The sequence below is a fragment of the Poecilia mexicana genome, unplaced genomic scaffold (assembly GCF_051168715.1).
Source record: "Poecilia mexicana isolate PSO_F unplaced genomic scaffold, ASM5116871v1 scaffold_5, whole genome shotgun sequence".
NCBI lineage: Eukaryota > Metazoa > Chordata > Actinopteri > Cyprinodontiformes > Poeciliidae > Poecilia > Poecilia mexicana.
The window spans coordinates 17,525,185-17,538,933 of NW_028263374.1; positions in this window are offsets into that span (position 1 = coordinate 17,525,185).

The window sequence follows — 13,749 nt, forward strand, 5'->3', positions numbered from 1 at the left end:
ATTTTGATGCACTGCAACACTGCTGTATTCTGAGAATGGCAAGTCTTGTTCCTCCGATGTTGGACCTCAGTGACTTCGAGCAAAGCGTGGATTTCTCACAGTTTTTTCAAAACTCATGGATATTGCACATTAACCTCCATTTAGCTATTCACCTTCCGTTTAAGATTGGATTATATCAAACCTTTGAAGTTTTGCTTTTTTTTTTGTTGCTTTTTTTAAACGTTACTGTTTGTAAGAGAATAGCTGAAACAAATGATTATTTTTTTTCTTTTTCACTTATATATTGTATCCCGCAATATCCAGCTACATCAAGTTACAAATGGAAAAAAAATATATTTTCAACATTTTTGATCTGCTGACATTTTTAAAATATAGTGACAATAGTTTGAGGGCATTTTAAACTACGTCTAACCATTTTAGAAACCTGTAATTTTCATATTACTCCTCGACTGAGTTGTCACTTAGCACAAATTTCTGAATGAATAGTTGAACATTTTTCTGCTGCGTTAATAATAGCTTTACCTTTCGTCAAGCTATTTATTCTTTCTACTACATGCAGTTTAACTTCAGTGCGAGACCCTAACTCTCCATTGTTTTGCCTTTACTCCTTGTTGCTGGTGAAAGGGAATGTGGACCAGTCTTAACCTATGACATGATGTTGGATTTCCATAGCAACAAACTGAAATTAGACGTTTAGATAAAGAATGTCGATAGGAAAGCCAATTCTCATTTGCTGTGGAGTTAATGTGATGCTCACGCTCTAGACAGGAAAGTCAAGTAGAAGAAGCGGCAGATTCATGGCTTGTCAAAGTGTCAAGATGCTTAAAACAATGGTAAGTGCAGTCATACATTAAGCACTGGTAAAAAACCAAACGCTAGAGCAAAGAGATGCATTTTCCCTCCCTGTGTCCACCATGTAGGAACACAAAGTGGCCTTCACCTCTTCAACCTTCTCAGTCAGCGACTCACAGAATAGAAACATAAGAAAGCCCACAACAGCAAACTTACTGGTACAGTCATCCTGCCATGTGCAACAGCCACTCATCAGCTGTAGGTACTTGATATACATTTGTTTTTATTTACCACACAGCTTATACACAATAACATGCTTAGTGGAATTCACTAAGCATGTTGTTAGGTTTTTTTTTTTTTTTTTTTTTTATTGCTAAAATTGTTTTTCTACCAAACGCATGAGTAGTTTGTACATGAAAGTCGCATTTGCAGGATCGTTTCATGCATATTTAATGAGCTAAACAGAAGTTATCCCATTGGAAGACTCGAGCTCAACAAAACAGTCTTCCAGCTTATTTGCTTCTTTTTAAGCACTTTAAAGGACACAATTTTAAGTCCACATAGTTTCCCTTATTCGAAACAAGATGATGCGATTTATTCTGATAAATTCAAATGTGATTAATAATCTGGATCAGCAGGTTTATGGACATAAAATATCCAAATCCACACTCTGATACGAGGCTGTGTTGCACGTCCATGTGGTGTTAATAATTAAAAGGCATCTGGACTTTCAGTTTGATCTTAAGGATGGTTATGCTTTTCATCTGAAGTACTTCAACTAAAGAAGAGTCCAACTAGAAGTGCAGACAGCCAGGCTGCTGTTCACCTCTCTCCGACGGTCTCTGCTTCCACCAGTTTATTTAAGCTCCTTCCTCTTGGATGCCAATAAAACCACTTCTGTTGTAAGTAAACACACTCTAAAAAGAAAAAAGTTGAACCAACTTAATTGAATTGCTTCTGTAGGTAACAAGCAATTCAATTAAGTTTATCCAACTAAATTTATTAAGTTTAACCAATTCAATATATTATAATCACCCAACTCAATTTGTTAAGTCAGTCTTACTCAAATCATTTAGTTTACTTCAAAAATGGTAAATAAACTTAAATAGCACTTTTGACCACTGAAAGCACATATTAACACATTTATTTAATGCTCAGATTGGTTGGCAACTTGGGATTTAGTACCCAGGGGACACATTAACATACAGCAGGAGGAAGCTGGAGTCGAACCGTCAACCTTCCGATTACAAGGCGACTACTCTATCCACAGAGCCACAGTCGCTTACTGGGAATGTGTCCCTGTAAGCTTGAGTCATTGTGTCAGACATGGGACACTGAATTATTTCAAGTAAAGTCAAAGTGAAAAAGGTTATTTAAGGAAAAGATTTGTGTATTTAGATGACACTGTAAAAAGATTATTTAAATTTAGTTTGGAACTTCTTAAAAGTTTGAGTTGACTTTCTGTAGAATTAAATCAAAGAGATTTTAAATGTTTATTAGAACAAAATAAATGATTTGAGTAAGAATGACTTAAATTTGTCATGTTAAACCCCCTTATGAATTAAGTTATAAAAACTTAGCAAATTGAGTTGGAAGAACTTAGTGAATTGAGTTGGATGATCATAATAAATTGAGTTGGTCAGACTTAGGATACAAAACTGGCGTTGAACTCAATTGTTTTAAGTAAAGTCAAAGTGAAAAGTTCCTTCAGGTTAAAGATTTGTAAGTTTTGAGTTAAATGAACACAAAAAAGTAAGTTGTCATAGCAAAAGCAAAAGAATTAAGTTAAATTAATGTAAATAAGTCCATAAGATGAACTACAGCCAAAAACACTTTTTAGAGTGCATATCATGGCTGCTGAGCAAAATAATGTGCCAGAGATCATTGTTGATCCTTATAGATTTATGCAGAATGGTAAAGGGTAAAGTTGAAAGTTGAAAGCTTGCCATGGGATCAGAAACAACCAAACATGGTGGCTCGTGATTTTTTTTGTTTGTTTTGCGTTGTTTGTGTTTGATGTTTAAAACCCAAACCTTATTTGGATTTAACTGGATGGGGTGTATAATTGTGTAGCAGAAGAAAAAATATGCATCCACAGGAGGTAAAAGAAAACTCTGAAAAGCTGCATTACAGCTGAAAGATTTGTTGCCATCATCTCTGCACATGCTGAGGAAAACCTGGAGAGAGCGTTCTGTTTTATTTGATTAGAGCACCTATTTTCACATGTTTGCTGATTCTACCATCATGGCCATTTAAAAAAAATAAATAAATAAAAGTAAAACTGGTCACTCTCCCATAAAGGCCAAATTTGTGAAGTACATCACTAGGACTGATGAAAAATACTTTTGCAAGGCGCTGTAAAGCACAGATGCATTCTCAGCACACCAAAATGAGAGAGGTTACCGAGATATAACCTCTCTGTCAGATGGAAGATGGAGTGTGAAAGTCACAAGTGATGAGAAAGCTTAAGACCATTATATTTTTATGTTTTCTGGGAACATGGCTTGCAACCGAAGCAAATAGTGAAAGGTTGGCTGTAATATTGATTGGATGTGGTGGGAAACATAGAAGCATTATAATGAACCTGAGCCTGTTTCAGTGTTAGCCAGAAAAAAAAAAAAAAAAAAAAAAAAACAGAGCTTGGCTGTGTAGTTAGCATGTCTGGAAGTATCACTGAATCATCAGGATGAATGGATACGATTCAAAGATTTAATCTGGCTTCACTTCAGCAGCTGCTCAACTGAGCAGTGAGAATCATATTGAATAAGTAAGAATATTATCACAATACACACATACTGTCTACTTCATAAAGGCAGGCTTCTGTGAGCCTAGTTCTGTTTTCTAGGCGAACACGAATGGCCCGGTTCTTATGAATTTAGAAATGCTTTGCGAGAGCAATTAAAGCTCTTTTCATAGCTTCCCTACCATCATTTTTTATTTAGACTCACAATTATGTGCTGTGCAGGGACTTAAAAAATGTCCCATCTCAATAAAGCTTCAAGAGTAAATTAATTTAAGACCATTTAATTACGATATAGCAACATTTATTTTGAAACAATAACATTGGCAGTGTTGCACAGTCCTCAGTGGATTTCATTAGTTGGCAGATAATTGAAAAAACTCAGAGTGAAGCAAACAAAAACATTTTTTTTTTTTTTACATATCAATATGTTTCTACTTTTCTAAATGTATCAAGCATATTTCCAACAAAGGACAAAGAAAAGGGCAAAATGATTCACTTTGTCTGTTTATATTTATAAGCAGACAACACTTTATAACTTTATGATTTTCCATTTGTTATCAATTAAAGATTTTAACAAGTGGAGTTTTAGTGAAGAATCAAGAGGACTTATTTTTATTTTAAACTGCAACAACATGACTGTGTGATTTCTAGGCTGTAATAACCAACCTATGTTTAACTTTACCAACGGCTATTTCTGTTCCTTTTTTTTTTTTTTCAGTGCACTGTTCCTTTAAAAGATGCAGCGACGTCTGATGAATAACTTCCAGCTCACCACCCTGCTTCCTGCCTCTGGTGATCACACAACTGGCACAAAACTTACTAAAAAGAAATTACTCTGTCTTGTTAGAATTAAAAACAGTAATTCTGGGTGAGAAAAACGATCACAAGGTCAAAATGCGTTATTTGTGGCCATATGCACAAATTCACAGATTTTCAAAATGTATTTCTTTTTTTCTGTTTTGTTAGATAGAATATCAAGCAGATTTTAATACCAGGCAAAGATAACCTGAGTCCACGCAAAATTCAGTTTTCCAGTAATCCCAAAGAATTTGGGGGAAAGGTACAGGGGACTGGTGAGACAAATGACAATATTTGAGATTTTTGCAAATGTATTAAAAATAGAAAACCAAATGAACAAAAATTAAAAAAAATGATTGATCTAAAGCCTTTAAGCGTGACTTATAAAGAAAGGAGCAGTCATCTGTAAAAGTCACTGTTTGATGCTTTTACATTTCAGTATTGATCAGAAATGATTTCTTTTTGCCATTGATTCTGTTTTCATCTTTTTCTTTGCGATACGCTTGGTGAAACATTTTCGTCTCATTTCAAATGTACATCTACCCGACATTACAAGGAACGTCATCCTTTTCATTCCTGCGTCCTCTGTTGCGCCAGGTCTTACTACTGCTGGTAACTATGGCAACCATATAAGAAAAGAGATGTCCCTGAGAGCAGTAACATTATCATTCTTAACAACAAATTTTGAAAACGAGCTTGTATTACTTTATCTATACGAGACTTTTACTGTTGTTACTACTGATTTTTATTTGTGTCCAGTTGAATTGAAGCTCTCTAACTAAGATACTATCGGATCACATACATCCTTTGGAGAGTTAAAGCTGACTTAATTAAAATAACACTTTTAGACCCAGCAGGTAACAGGTAATGCTGGCCCCAATCTATCTTACCTGAAAGAAGTGTTCCAGACATCTAAAATATGAACTCAGCTCTCCATTCAAGACATTATCACCACCAGTTAAAGATCTCAGCCTAATTTAAAAAACAAATCAATTTTATAAAAAAAGACACTACTCAAGGAAGTGAGAGACCAATTAACTGAACTACATAAACATACAAATAGACACCAACCCCCCCCCCAAAACAAATATAATACACATAATTTGCTGATGATTTGGTGCTGATATATTGTTTGTCCTTAAAAGTTTTGAATGGCGAAATTTTACATTTAAAGAAAAGCCGTCCAAATCTGAGGTGGTAATGTCCTTCACAGTCATTATGTTTTCAATCACGACTGGTTCATCTCATTGCTTCTTAAGTGACTCAATAGAAAACCCAAGTCATTGTTTCACACAAATGAACAATGACACGCAAATACTGGCTAATTTGCATACTATAAAATGTAATTTTCTCATCATATTTTCCAGTTTGGCACTTTGATAAAAGGTATGATATTAACAACATAAACATCAATCTGTACTTATGTTTGCTACAAAGACATATCAATAAATCTAGAGATGAAACCGCAAAATTGTAAAGACAGACGTTTTTGTTCTTCTTTGTTGTTTAGCAACTCCCACAATAATGTATCAAATACAGAAGCCTTAACTAAATCCTTGTTGCCATGGTTACTTACTTGAGTGGAAGGCTTGTCCTCCAGGTCGTCAGCTGTTGGAAACAGCACAGTAATTTAACGCGTGTGTTCTGTAGTTTCACTGGAGCCACTTGGTGACCTTTGCAAGGAGCTTCATCAAACCATAGAGATCCATCAAGATAACACGAATAAGTCGGCACAAGTGTTGCTTACGTTACGACAATCACAGTGTCAACGTGAGACGTTGCTCTAAATTAGTCCTGCAGCATCCCAGTTGTCTGAGGGGAGTGGTGGAATGACACGGTGAAAAATGAATTAATAAACTTACAAAGTGCAACCAGTTTGTTTTCAGTATGAAATAAACCACATTGTTAAATGATTATTATCCCTTTATTATATGAATATAAATATAAATCATAGCCTGAGTTATGAAGAAGGGTTGCTCCCCCCACTAGAAAGCAATGCTAGAGTTTTATTTATTTATTATTATTTTTTAATTTAGACTTCTTCAGTTTACTGTGAATACTAATTCATTACAAAGGAAAGTGTTTAGTCACATTACAAATCTATACATTCTCAATCTTTTCATTTAGGGATACAAATATCCTAAATATTTTATGAATAGAATTTGACCTTGGCGATAACTGTAACCCATTTATTAGTTAAACATGTTTAAATTAAGAGGATATTTTACCTATTTTTTAAAAAATATATATCTTTTATAAGAAGCAGTCTGGACTAGGTTTAGCTAATTCCCTGTACAGTATCATCCAGGAAACCTGATTTTACTTCCACTCTGGTTTGCTATTACCCAAACAAACACATCATTCTAAACTTCTTGCTAATGTTCAATATTGGTATTTAACTGAAAAATTAAAAAAAAAAAGATCTTCACGTCTTAAGTTTTTCAGTGTTTATAACTCGTTGATGCCTTTTAGCTGTTAACTACTAGAAATAATTCTTTATAGGATTTTTACAAGCACATCAAATAATAGCAGTTTAGCCTCCAGCTCTTATTTGACATGTCATCCTGTTATATGCAGAGAGCAAGATCTAGAACAGACCTTGTGTGTGCAACACTGCCTCCATTAAGTATTTTTGAGAAGCCCAGTGGTGAGTACAAATATGTGGGTCAGATGTATTGGAAAGGCTTTGGTCGCAGTTCCAGTTTTTCTCTCTTTTTCCTTTTCCCAGAAATTTGATCTGAACCTACTTTGTTGCACAGACTCGAGCAAAACATACCACCACTAGATGGCAACCTTGTTTCTCGTATGATTAAAAAAAACAACAACGTTCTTGTTACTTTTTCCTCCCTTCCCCCTATTCTGCAGAAGACCATCTCTCCTGTGGCAGGCTGGGGGGAACCCTCGATGTGGTGAAATCTTAGAAGGCTGGAAGCTTGTTTCTGCCCCCAAATCCTTCAGCTTTCTCTTCATTTAACCTCATTCTCCATTTTTTTTTATTATACATGCTCTGTCTGTCTTAATCGACTGTAAAATGAAAGTCAAGAAATCAAAGTTAAAACTGTAAAGTGATTTGATTTATTTCATTTTGAGTCATTCAAGGGAAATGTTGCTTTTTCATAAGAAATAGAAATATCTTAAGACATTCAGACATGTTTTTTTTTTGTTTTTTTGTTTTTTTTGTAGTACATGACAGGTACTGGCTCTGTGTGAATCACAACCAGTCACAACGCCAAAGTTACAACATGCACTGAACAGTAGAACACTTATACAGAAACAACAGCATAGAAAGTCAATGGGTAAAAATGTTCTCTGTGGTTTTTTTCTTTTACAAAACAGACAGCCTCGAGACCTACAAACAACATCGTATAAGAGCTGGCTAAGGTCGTTCAAATATCTTGTTTATTTTTTTTTTTTTTTTGTTTTGTTTGTTTTGTTTTTTTTTGTAATTTAATTCCCTGGAAACAGTGTGTACTTTACAAAGATCAATGGCTTAGGCAAGGTTGGGGTCAATTCTACTTGGAGTGTAAACCTTAAAAAAATATATCTAACATTTTATGTACTCCTGTTGATTTTGTTGTACTTTCATTCTCTAATAATACTCATTTATGTGGTGTCGCATGTGACGAGTGTACTCCATCAAGGCATCCTGAATCAACCCCAACCCTGTAATACAGTGTTAGATTCAGTGTGTGCAGCTTATATATATAAAAAAACATCCTTATTGGGTTTTTAAAACTACCACATGCTCTTTAAAGGACCTGTGGGGTTCTATCAAATAAATGCAAAAGGCTTCAACTTTTAAAGTGTGAAATATATCAGCTAGCAACCTAATTACACTTTAGATTTTAACTTAATGAATGTATCTGTACACTTGGGAGTCTTGTAAGACAATTCAGAGTATGGTTATAATGAAAGATTCTGTGCTCTTCTTGAAACTTTTTTTTCTTTTTTTTTTAACTAAAATCAAACAAACATAATTTAGTCTTTTAATTTGAGTAAATATCTCTACTAGGAGGTTAGGAAATTAAAAGGTGCTTTGTATTGTTTGTTTCATATTGGCTTCCATTAAAAATGGAGCACCCTGCCAAGCCTTAAAGAGACAACTTGTTTTTGTTTTTTTTTAAATAGGGTTCTGTGGATAATGAGTAGAAATCAGTATCTTCCCTGATTCCATTTTTTTGAAGACAAAGTGGATTTCTGCCATCTTAAAAAAAAAAAACCTCCAGCCTCGAAAATAATATTATGATAATGAATAATTGGTTCTTTTTGTAACTGAATATATAAAACTGTGGATATGATCATATTGTATTGGTACGAATCTGATTAATTTGATTATTGATTTTGATATAGCTAGATTTGATCTGGATATTCCATTTCTTGCAAAATGTTTGAAAATTATAATTTCTATTAACTGACTCTTTGTAAATAAACTCAACTGAATTGGATAACCATCTTATGTAAATATAGATTGAAAATTGATAAAGCAATAAAATAATTGAATTGGAGTTTTAAGATGACAGAAAGACATTTTGAAGCTGAACCAATCATTAGCTTGATTTCCTTTGCCAAACATAATCTCTCTTTCTCCAAGCATGTATTTTGAAAACTATTTGTTACACAAGATACTAACTGCTTACAACTATTCCACATAACCCCACTTTAACAATCCCAAACAATTGTGCTAGCAAATAAAAACAAGATTAATTGTAAGAACATACATTTTGTAATAACATGTTTGCTCTGTGTCACAGTATTACAGTCTAAGTATCAAATTAAACGTCTTGCCTGGTGTTTTCTTGGTCAAAAAGTTTAAAACTATCAACACTTGTTGGGATTCTGGTGCTCATTTCAGCAAGAGTGTGTTTGTGCATGGCTGTAAATTTGTATCTCCACAATAAATCTCAACTCTCTGAAGTAGAGTTGCTGCCTTCTGATGAAATATTGATTGTCATCATTGTTCAGAGATATTTCAGCAATAATGGTCCCTGACTATACTGTAGTATAGAAAAAAAAAACAAATAAAAGGATCACATGGTGCTTCAGGAACAGTTTTTGTATGTGTGTATTTTTTTAGGTTACATTGCTAACATTAAAGGACATCTGTGACTGTCATGTGTTTTCTTTTTAGGGGTCACCATATAGTGAAAGATGACACATATTTGACTGATGGTTATGAATGATTAGCAGCTGTTTTTGCAGAAATCAACCATTTGAAATCATCAAATTCGATGTAAGCACACATGGCTGCCGAGAACAGAAAGCATGTATCTATGAATGTAAACAAAGCCATTTCCATTGTCCAGCTGAGGAAATGTGCAATGCCTTCCAGCAGTTCTTGTGCAGCAGTGTTCAAGCGTTAGACCTATGGCGATGTTTTATTAGATAGTAAGCGGTATGTGTACTACAACGGAGCACTTGTTAAACTAACAGTTTATTGATTTTTCCTCCTAAAAAAAATAAGATGCTGAAATACAGGTTGGATTGTGTAGTATTTTCCCTAGTATTATACATGCCATTTTCAGTATAAAATTTTATTTTTGTGTCATGTTGGGGAAAAAAAATGAATCCTTTCTCTTTATAGTTTAGATTTTAGAACTGTGTTTTGTTTCAGCCAAAATAGCAGATGTACTCAGGAAGAAAATAAAAACAGGAATCCGACAACACAAACACACATTCCCATCGAAAACAGTTCATTCTTTTCCATTAAGCAGCGCCCTTGCTGCTTTAATGCTTCCCAGTGGTAACGCGCACACAAACAAGCTCAGCTCCCCTCTGCTCCTCACAGTCATTGCTATTCCTTTCACACCTCGGCTACTCTCACTAAGGGAGAGCAATATGAAATGGTCCAACTCTGTGATTAAAACTGAAAACAGAATCTGGATTTGTGATTGGACTTTTCACCACAAGACAAAAACATCTAAATCAGTCGGAATCTGTTGTTATTACTTTTAAAACTACATTCATTTTAGTCCAATGGCTTTTTTTTTTTTTACCTACCACCAGTTGGTCGGGGTCTGGAAATGACTTAGATCCTTTTTTTTTTTTTTTTTTTTTTTTTTTTACAAACATGTTTGTTCCCTTAAACCTTGATGTGATGAAAGAAGACATTAAAAAATGACAGAATTTTAAGGAAAAAAAAAACAAAAAAAAACTACCATATGTACCCCAGAAATGTTGGAGGGAGGGATCAACTCTACAAGTCCCTGAAACGCTGCTGACATTTCATGTTTCCTCATTATGAGTTTGAACTGGGATGGAAATTGGAAACACAATACTGATAGATGATAGACTAGAGCACAGATTGTTATACATTTTTTTCTTTGCTGAATCATTTCTTTGTTTGCTGGAAATAATAATAATAAAATATCTCATTTCATGTGTTTTTATTTTGGGATTTTTATCTAACTTCTGTTACTGAATTTTTTCCCACCTAACTAACAGTCAGACAGTATTTTGATTTTGTTACACTTTTTGAAATTGAGCTGTAACTATTGACTGTGCACCACCAAACTTTCGTTTGCTTTAAGGGATATTTTTTGTGTATATTTCATGAGCTGTAAGTGTACTTTTCTGCCAAATGTTCAAACTTTTGATTTACAGTATGACCATGTCCTATGACTATGTGTTGAAAGAAAGTTTTTCTTTATAATGAATGAGTGATTTATGCAGGGGATGCAGCTATTTGTTCAACTATTTGATTTATTAAGAGACAGTGTGATCGAAACAAAACCAAACAAATCTAATTGATAAAAACCAGAGTTTTATCAGTTTTAAACAATTTACAAAGTCTAACAAAATCAAATTTTGCCATTCAAACTCGTCTGCAAAGCAAATAACATCACACAGTGCTGGGTGGCTCGGCCATATTATCTGATGGTTTGTGTACTCGTGTAGAGGAAAAGTTGATTAGACAGTAAAAAAAAAACAAAAAAACAGCAGATTCTCAAAGACCATTGCAATCTGCGACACATAATCTGCATTAATTTGCATGTCTCATAAAAGCTGGTGGCATTTGTTTTGCAGAAGAAGACACAAAGAAGTAGTATGAGTTGCTTGATGCTTTGCTGAGTTCAGATAAAGAGTGCAGCAATGCCACACAAGGTATTTCATCCTGTCTTCCACTGATGTGTTTCTGGAGTAGCTGCAATCTATAAATAATGTTAAAGCAGTGCATATTTTGATTATAGAATATTTGAAGAGAAATAAAATAGGTTGTCCTCTTTGCATAATGTGGTTAGGGGAGCGCTGACCTGATGCTAACTCCAGGATGGGAGTGAGTGGCATCCAGCTATGTATCAGCAAAGTTCTGAATTCCTTGCTAGATGTTTTTCTGGTGTGGAGACGTTCTTCTATCCATCATCTAAAAAAAACCCCCATAAGTCAATGAAAGAAAATATGCTTGCTCGTCCTCTTTATTTTTAGGCCTAGCTAAGAGTGGCATAGACTGAGCAAGAATGGAACATCTGCAGAACCTCATGGCCATGCTTGTGCTTCTTTTGTGCTGTAAAAAGGATTTGGTCCCTTGCACATTTTGTTTGTTTATGTTTGCTTTTTTTCTTGTCTCACTTAAATGTCACCAAAGGATTTTCTAATCTAACAAAATAACCTGAGGAAATACAAAATGTATTATTCAAATTATGTTTTCCCTTATTAGAGGGGATGGGGGTGGGGGGGAACAACCAAAACAATGTGGCCCTATGTATAAAAGTAATCGCCACATAAACCTAATAGCTGGCAGCAAACTCTGCCATCAAGTGTTTGAGTAAACTGACAAAGAGACTTTTCTTTCCCTACGGAGAAAATTTGGGCCACTGTTCTTTGCAGAATTCTTTTAATTCAAATGGAATGGATGGATTTTCAGCATTACGCTTTGTTTAAAATATATATATTTAATTTTTTTTTACTATGCTTCATGTTGTCAGACAAATACTATTAGAGAGTTTTGGTTTCTTGTTTTATATTCCCCTGATATGACCATAATCAACCCTAAGGGTGGCTTATGAAATTGAACAAAAATAACGTAGTGAATCACACGTAAATAAATAAAAAAAAAGGCATACAAATAAAATCATGACTTGAAAACATCTTTTTTGTATTCCCACTGGTTAGTTGTACTAGGTGTGAACATTTTTTTGAAATGCTTAAGCATGTCAAAAAGGCAAAAGAAACCCCAGAAGGAATGTATGAGGGGCTATCATCTTTTCACAGCGCTGTATAGGGCAGTGTAAACAAGCCGGTGAATTTAGTTTTCCGAAGTATGACATAAAAATACAAAAATGTTGGATATGGAGCATTTGCTGAACTTTACAGGTTCTTACATCATAAGTTTGCAGTGACACATTGTTCATAAAAAAAAACACACAGTGAGGAGTGAATTTGGCATGCAACTATCGTAGACTCCTTCCACATTATGGACATGTCTTTTATCAGTGAGGATTTTTATATGTGCCTACAAGCATCTGTGACATGCAGACCTCCAACACTAATTAACAAACCTTTGCTTTCCTCTTAAAAGCAATGTTGGTTGAATCACATCTCCGTGGAAAATATCGGTATCTATGTAGCCTGTGGCTATCTTCAGCCGGTTTGCGTGTGAGAGTGTGTGCATTTGTGAGTGAGGATCAAATCTGGTGACTATATATTAATGGTGATAAAATCATCCTTGAACATAGTCAGTGCTAATAGGATTAATTATTTTGAGAAACAAGAAGGAAAGCCCATTTTTTTTGTTCTTGTATCCCGTCCGAGTATTTAAAACTCAATGTCAGTCAAATCAAAGCTTACACACGCTGAGAATCTGTCACTCAGATGTTAACTTCATGTGAGTACGTTGTAAAACATTACAAGATAAGTCTACTTTAAACATTTCTTTAACTGCCAATTCATGTTTTTATGTTGATATTGTGGGAGCGTGCATGTGCTATCACTTTATGCAGCAATTGAGATGCTTCATTTCTTTTTCTTTTTTTTTCTTGACAATATTTCAGCTAAAGTCCCCCTTTATCCTCATAAAACATCATACAATGCTAAGAAAACAAAAGAAGTCCAGCGGCAGATGTTCTGTATTTATCCATTCAATACACAACGTATAAACCTAAAATATAGCAGGACAGATACTAAACAGAGGTAATGAGGCCCATGTAATGAAAAATGAGTGGGAACCTGTGATAACTGCAGACCTTAAGCAAAGACATTAAATCTTATGTATCACATAGAAATCTGACATTGTAGACAAGCAAATCACTTCTGTATAAGGGACTTTCTCTTATCAATAAAAAAATAAATCAGGTTAGATTGTTTTAAGATTTTGTTTACATCAGTTTCTCATAATTCACTCATTCATATTCAAATGATCTCACACAGCTATTATGCACATACTTGCAAATGTAAATGATTAAGGCCAGGTTTGGGAATGG